The following is a 7,291-nucleotide window of genomic DNA, read 5'->3' on the forward strand; positions in this document are numbered from 1 at the left end:
CTTGCATTTTATGGCCTTTCGATAGGGTGTTGTCTAAGACCAGTCCATTGGTTCAGATAATCCATTTCCAAATAAACCCCATGGGTGGCAATCCATTTCCAAATAAGTCATGGACGAATCTAAGTTAAAAGCAACGGGGTGAATTGAACTCACTTGTCTTTAACTAAAAATTATATGAGTTAAATATGCAAGATATAATATGTACGCAGTTATAAATAATTTGTTATTTTATAATAATTTCCCGTATTTTGTTAATGCATAAATGATTTTAAAATTATTTTAAAATTTCATATTTTAATAAATAATTTTATTTCAATAATAATACCGATAGATTACGCAAGCTTAAATTAAATATATATAATACTATATAAATATATTAGAGTTACCGTATTAATTATATGAATATAGAAAACATTTATGTACACCGAATTAATTATTAATAAAATAAAATTGTGCTCATAATTAATTTCATAACAAAATACATTGTTATTTCTCACTGAATTATATTTGTTTTTTAAGTCAATAGAAAAATGCATTTAAAAGTTTTTTTAATGATTCATATAATTAAATTTATTTTAGTTGAATAAATTTAATTTTTATAATTTGAACCTACTTATAAAAGTTGCTATACTCACCATTGTATATAACTACCTTAATATGGAGTCTATGCAAGTTAGAATATTGTCATATGAGTGAATAAGCTAATAATAAGTCAACTTATTTTCTGAACTACAAAGGAAATCACAAGATAACAAAAAATATTGCAAAATGAAGTTACATTCCTCTAATGCACAAATGTCGCTGAAATTAAAGAGAAAAAAAAAATTGTCTGAAAGAGACTTATATGTTAACTATTTTGTTTGGAAGGACCTTATATGTTCAAAGTGGTTTAAAGGACCTTATAAGCTTGTTTTATTGTTTAGAGGGACCTAAACGTCACATTCCGGTAATTAACTTTTTTACTCCGGCGTTGACTAGTCACATGATTGTCATGTGACTTACAAAAACTACCCATTCCTAATTTTTTCATGTTTTCTCTCCATTCTTCTTTCTCTCTCTTCTAATCCCCTAAATTTCTCTCTCCTTTGGTATTCTCTGAGGAATAATACATAAAAGAGTGAAGATTAAGTCCAGAAATTATTCTCTCATCTACCAAATTGAATTAGAGTTAGAGAAGAGAGGACTTTCTTGGCCCAGGTACGAATATCTTCTTCATTCTCTCTCATATGTTATTTTCATTTCCTCTTTTGTACTTCAATTTTTTTATCTTTTATTGGTCTCCAATGGCAAAAGGGAAAAAGGGGCAAAAAAGTGGGAAGGAATTTATCTTCTCTGTCCAAAAAATCTATAAAACTAGGTAAATAAACAAAATTAAACTTAATATTGCCGTGGTTTGCAATGTTGTTGATATTTGCAAACCAAAATTGAATGGTTGCATGCGTTTGTGTTGAATTACTTTATGTTGATTGGATTCATGAATTGAATATTTGTTTAATGTTGAAATCTGGGAAAGTATTTGTTTATTGTTGATTTTTTAATTGAAAATTTTTGTATGTTGAAAAGTTGCCTTTTTTTGGTTTATTTTTGGTCTGTGTGTTTTGTTTGGTTAGAATTGTTGTAAAAATTAGTTTTTCAAGTATTGAACTTGATGATAGGGTAATTTAAGTTGATGTTTTGTATGGATTAGGTTGTTGTGTGGTGTTTAATTAGTTTCATTCTTCTTTTAATTCAGGTTTAAATATAAATACCCAGCTTATAAAGTGATGGATCCTATTAACATTTGGTTGTTCTATGGGGGTAAATTTGTGACTAGAAAGGGGGTGACCACCTATGAGAAGGGTGATAGTGATTATTATGGTTGGTCATTACATCCTAATGTGGAAGAGGTTTGTTACTTTGAATTTGTGCATGGGGTTAAGACAGAGTTAGGCTACAAACATATGGGTCAGCTTTGGTTTAGGAAGGATAGTCACACTTGGTTTAATGGTAGGCAACAATTATAAGGTGATGAAGACATTATCGAATTTCTGTTTTCTAGAAAGGATGATGGATGGTACCATTTATATGTAGTGCATGAGGATCCAATTGTTGAGGATGATAGGAGACTGCTGATGTATGGACCTGATAGGGTGGGAGTTTACACAGATTCTTCTGATGGGGGGTCTAGTAGTTTGGGTAGTTTTTTTAATTTCTGATTCACTAAGAAGTGACTCAGCAACACATGGAAGCAATGTTGGAAGTGGGGCCCCGTTAAAAGATGTTATTCAAAACCCTAGATCTACTTCCTTATCCCTTTGCATTGTAAGTCCATAAAAGGTCCTAACTGCAGCTCTAGGGATGGCAATCTAGTCCGGATCCGACCCTACTCCGCCCTGATCTGAGGTAAAAAAAATTCGCTCCGAGTCCGAGAAAAAAGTAATCCGAGTGCGACTCCGTTAAAATAATTTGACTCTGAGTCAGAGGAGGGTCGGAGTCGGTCCTACAAAAAATCCGACTCTGATAAATGTCAGACTCTGACGGGTTATCTGAATCCGATTCCGATAGATAGTGGATTTTTGTGTGGGTCATGGTGGCATTGAGTGTGGGTAATAAGGCCCAAATAGCCCAATTTCTCAAAGTATATTAATTAACAAAAGAAACTAGGATTCGGGTCGGATCAAAGTCGGAGTCGAAGGCCGGATCGGATTTAGCATAATCCGCTTCGGGTCTGACCCGTTGCCATCCCTAAGCAGCTCATTCAAACCTTATCAAAAATTTGAATCTTCTCCTTCTTCTTCCACAAGTCTCATCATTTAAACAACATATACTCCAGCTTCTGATCATGTGAAACCTAAAAGAAGACTTAGAATTAAAAAAGTATGTTCAAACCAATCCGAAGCTCAAACCAATCCGAAACTAACCTCAGATTGAAATTTAACCCACCCAAGCATCTCAAAGTACTCCTCTTTGAAATTCTTATGACTTTGACACACTTAAATCTACTCTGATGAAACGATTGAAACCCAAAAGGAGACTAAGGAAGCATTCTTTACATCCCATTCTTGAAGTTGAGGTTGATGATGTTGTTGGAGAAGATGATGAATTAGAGTCAGAGTTTGATGCTAGGGAGTCTGCTTTGGTTTTAAGTGAGGATGATTATGAGGATCAAGATGCTGATGATCTATTTATTTGCAGCTAATGTAGATCTGCAGGTTAGTGAGATTGTGAAAAGAAGTTTAGTGGGGCTTAAGACTAAGAACAAGGAGGCTGAGGGAGATGAACAAGGAAATATATTGTTAGTGAGTGATGAGGATCTTAATGAAAGTGATGATGAGCTGACAGAAATACCTGGATTTAATGATGATGAAATTCAATATCTTGTTTTCAATCCAACTGTAGATTTTATGAAGAAGATTTCCTTCACTTTAGGCCTAATATTTTCTATCTGGGAAGGTGTTTAGGAAGGCATTACAACATCAAGAAATTGAGAATGGTTATAATTACAATTTTTTGCACAACAAGAGTCATAAAATAACTGTAGAGTCCATTAGGAAATCAAACCCAGGAAATGCTACAGTGGTACTTGGTGGGTACGGTATTGAAAACCCACCTCCTTTGTTCCAGAGAATTTATATTTGCCTACAACCCTACAAAGAGGGTTTCATGGCAGGTTACAGGCTAATATTAGGGGTTGATGGTGCTCATATGTAAGGGCTTTTCTCTAGGATATTGTTGACAGCTGTTGGAAAGGATGAAAACAATAACATCTTTCCAGTAGCTTGGACTGTAGTGGAAACATAAAATGCAGATACATGGGCCTGGTTCCTAGAATTCTTAGTGGCTGAAATTTCTTAAGATGCACAAGCAGTAACATGGGTTTAAGAGATTGAATATGATGTTACCTTTATGTCTAATAGGCAAAAGGTTAGTCTTTCTACTTATACACTTTAATTTATCTCTCATTTATGTTCATCATTTAACTTAAAAATGTTATTTCAATAGGGTCTACTACTTGATGCATTTAACAAAGTAATTCCCAATACCGAGAAAAGATATTGTTGTAGACATGCATATATGGTCCAACTTTAAGAACAAGTTCCCAAGGGAAGTATACAGAGAAGTTTTCTGGAAAGCAGTAAGGTCATCGGCTAAGGTAACAGATTTTGTTATGCATTGTATATAAGTTATTGCTTATTATTCAGTGTATATCGTTAAATCAATTGGGGATGTGTATTCTGTCCATCATCACTTTGAATCATACAAGGACGAGATTAAAAAAATTGAATGCAGCAGCTTTCAATTACCTAGATGATATTCATGTATGCCATTGGTCAAGACATGGGTTTAGTTCTAGGGTTATCTAGTATGTTGCTAAGCAATTGTTGTGAGAGTTTCAACAATGTGTTGAGAGAGGCTGCTAAACCAAATATGTCATTAATGGAGTGGATAAGACAATATGTTGTGAGATGTTTTGCTAAAAGGGAAGGGTTACAAAACTTTAAAGGAGTAATTATGCCCTTTGTTGCAAAAATGATTTAGAGGGGTCAAAAGATGGTACATTGGTAGCATAAGAATAACCCAAGCTGACTTGCATGAGTTTGAGGTTGATGATGATGGGGACACATTTGTGGCTAACTTGGAAGACAAAAGAAATGGGTGTTATAGGTGGACTCTGATGGGAATCCCCTACTGGCATGCATTGGCCTGCATAGAAAAGAGATGGTTGAACTATGAAGATTTGTTCACCCTGCCAACCATATTGCTACATATGCAGCAACTTATGCACCTCCGATCCCTTTCATGCTATGCCTAGAAAAAAGCAATGGCAGAAAGTACCTATGGCTGAACCACTACCCCCACCATTCAGTGTCATGCCTTGTAGAAAATAAAGAAAGAAAAAGACAGGTGAGCGAAAGGACAAGTATGTTAAGAGGCCAAAAAAAGAACAACTATAAAAGGTTTGGGGAATTGGGTCATTCTAGTATTTCTTTTTTCAAACCTGATAAACCAAAGGGTCCTGTTAATAAGGGTGGGAGACCTAAACAAGAAAAAATCAAGGACCATTTCAATCAACAACAGTTATAGCCTCTAGTTCATCAGCAGGAACATCTGTAGGTAGAGCTTCAGGATATGCAACAATAGTCAGGGCATTAGAAATGCAACAACATTTAGGGCATCAACTAAGGGTACTGGTGCAGCAGCATTCAGGCTATCAACTAGGGCTTTAAGTGCAGTAGTATCTAGGCCATTAACTACTGCTTCAGGAAGGGGACCTGCTGTGAGGAAGAAAAAAGAATCATCTTCATCTGGGGGAGCTGTTGCATCTCAGAACACTAAGAAACAACCTACTCCTACTGCCAAAGGCAAGAGACAGAATACAAGTTCTATGAATGCTCTACTAGCCTCACAACCATCTCAGCAAAGTTGTGTATCTTATGACTGATAGAATTGAAGGGTTTTCAAGCAATGTAATCTTAACTTTAGCTAAAAAAAACTGATATTTTGGTTAAGTAACTTATTGTCATGTAATTTCAGTTACTTTTGGATGATTTCAGTCACTTTTGGATAATTTCAGTGACTTTTGGATACAACGTATTCAACTTTGTTGTGGATAATTTCATGAATTTTTCTACTGCTATATATGTTTGAAATTTATATTTACATCCATTTTAACATATGTCATTGTGGCTATAATAATGTTACAAAATTCAAAAACACAAAAAAAAAAAAAAAATAAAGGCAAATTGAGCTTCATTGATTCATTCAAATCTTGAAATAATTACATCATATATTCATTCACTCTGCAATACAATTACAATTAATTAGACACATAACTTCACCACAATAAAACTACACACGATTTACATAATTACACAAATTAATATAATTCCACAATTTCCATAACTAATCAGAGATCTTTCAACACCTTCATTGCTCATGTTCTTCATCTTCTCATGTTCCTCAATCAACCTTCTCTTCTTATGTTTCATACAAGCAACCCTAGCCTTCAAAACACTCATATCAGTTGTCAATCTTTGTTTTTCAAATAGTTGAACATTAGTTACATCCTTCTACCACTCCAAAATATCCTCATCAACCCATTTATTGTAGTCACAACCCTTCTCCCCTGACAAGAAATTATAAAATTTGCAAGCTTTAAACCTTCTGCATAGATTTTCATGAGTCTATTATGTGCTTTGCACAAGAGGAAGGCCACAATTGCACTTGCCAATAACTTCCGTTTAGTCAAAAACAGCATGCTTCAACAACAAAAACAACACAATTTCAAAACTAATTGAATTATACACCCCAATTTTCCAAACAACTTAACTTAAGCTTAAAAGATTGGGATTGAAAAAAAAAAACGTAAGCATTGTTCTTACCTGATGCGAAAAGGACTTAATCGAAAGATGCTTGCTTGAATTTCTTCGAAAATTTAGGGAACACAATGTATTAGATTAGGGAACCTTGGTTCGTGAGGAGAGAGAAACAATTTGGGAAAAAATCTGGGCAAATAAGGGGAATTTGAGGGAAAGAAGGAAAAACATAATAGGGAGGGTGATTTTTTAATGTCACATGACATGCACGCAGAGAGTTAACACCAGATAAAAAGTCAAATGCTCGAATCCGGCGTCAAGGTCCCTCTAAACAACAAAACAAACTTATAAGATCATTTTAGATCACTTTGAACATATAAGGTCCTTCTAGACAGAATATTGAACATATATAAGTCCCTTCCAGACAAATTTTCCAAAAAAAAAAATCAAAATAAGAAATGGTGTTATACTGATATTGCTTTATCGATCCACTCGATCACCGTACCTTATACTTATTGAATACCCTCTAATTACTCTCTAATTTTGTTGCATCCTGACAAAAATGAGACAAAAAAAAAGGCAGGATAATTCTAATTACAGTTAAAAAAAATGCTTTGATTATATAAGTAGTTGGGCTTAATCTATATAGTTAAGAGTTTGTTATCCCTAACAAATGAACTAATACACTTTTATATGTTATATGTGAATGGCTTGTATGTCAGGATTCTGTTATTAATCTAAAAAGCCCTTGAAAAGCCACTATCATAGTATCATATCAAGAAATATATGGGACCAAAAGTAGCAAACTATAATATTAGGGGCTAGGGGTGCTAAAAATCTAGTACTAATTTTTTTTTTTTTAAAGAATGAAAAGCTACAAGTGAGTACAGTTAGGGCTTCCAAAAAAAAAAGTCATTTGATCTTCCAAGAAAATCAAGTATTAACGACGATAGCGTATGTAATAATCAAGTAAAGTTCGTTGCTATTCAAAAGAT

At 34.1% G+C, this 7,291-nt stretch overlaps 2 long non-coding RNA genes across 2 annotated transcripts; one reads left to right on the forward strand and one right to left on the reverse strand.

Annotated features, from left to right (window-relative positions):
• Positions 1-872: 872 nt before the first annotated feature.
• On the forward strand, positions 873-5,696 carry LOC110735203. Its single transcript, XR_002514030.1, has 2 exons — positions 873-1,197; positions 1,733-5,696. It is a non-coding gene; the product is annotated as an uncharacterized LOC110735203 (long non-coding RNA).
• A 17-nt stretch (positions 5,697-5,713) lies between these two features.
• On the reverse strand, positions 5,714-6,918 carry LOC110735202. The gene is made up of 2 exons (XR_002514029.1): positions 6,363-6,918; positions 5,714-6,239 (listed from the first exon to the last, which is right to left on the reverse strand). It is a non-coding gene; the product is annotated as an uncharacterized LOC110735202 (long non-coding RNA).
• Positions 6,919-7,291: the final 373 nt, after the last annotated feature.

The sequence above is a fragment of the Chenopodium quinoa genome, unplaced genomic scaffold (genome assembly GCF_001683475.1).
Source record: "Chenopodium quinoa cultivar QQ74 unplaced genomic scaffold, ASM168347v1, whole genome shotgun sequence".
Taxonomy (NCBI): domain Eukaryota; kingdom Viridiplantae; phylum Streptophyta; class Magnoliopsida; order Caryophyllales; family Amaranthaceae; genus Chenopodium; species Chenopodium quinoa.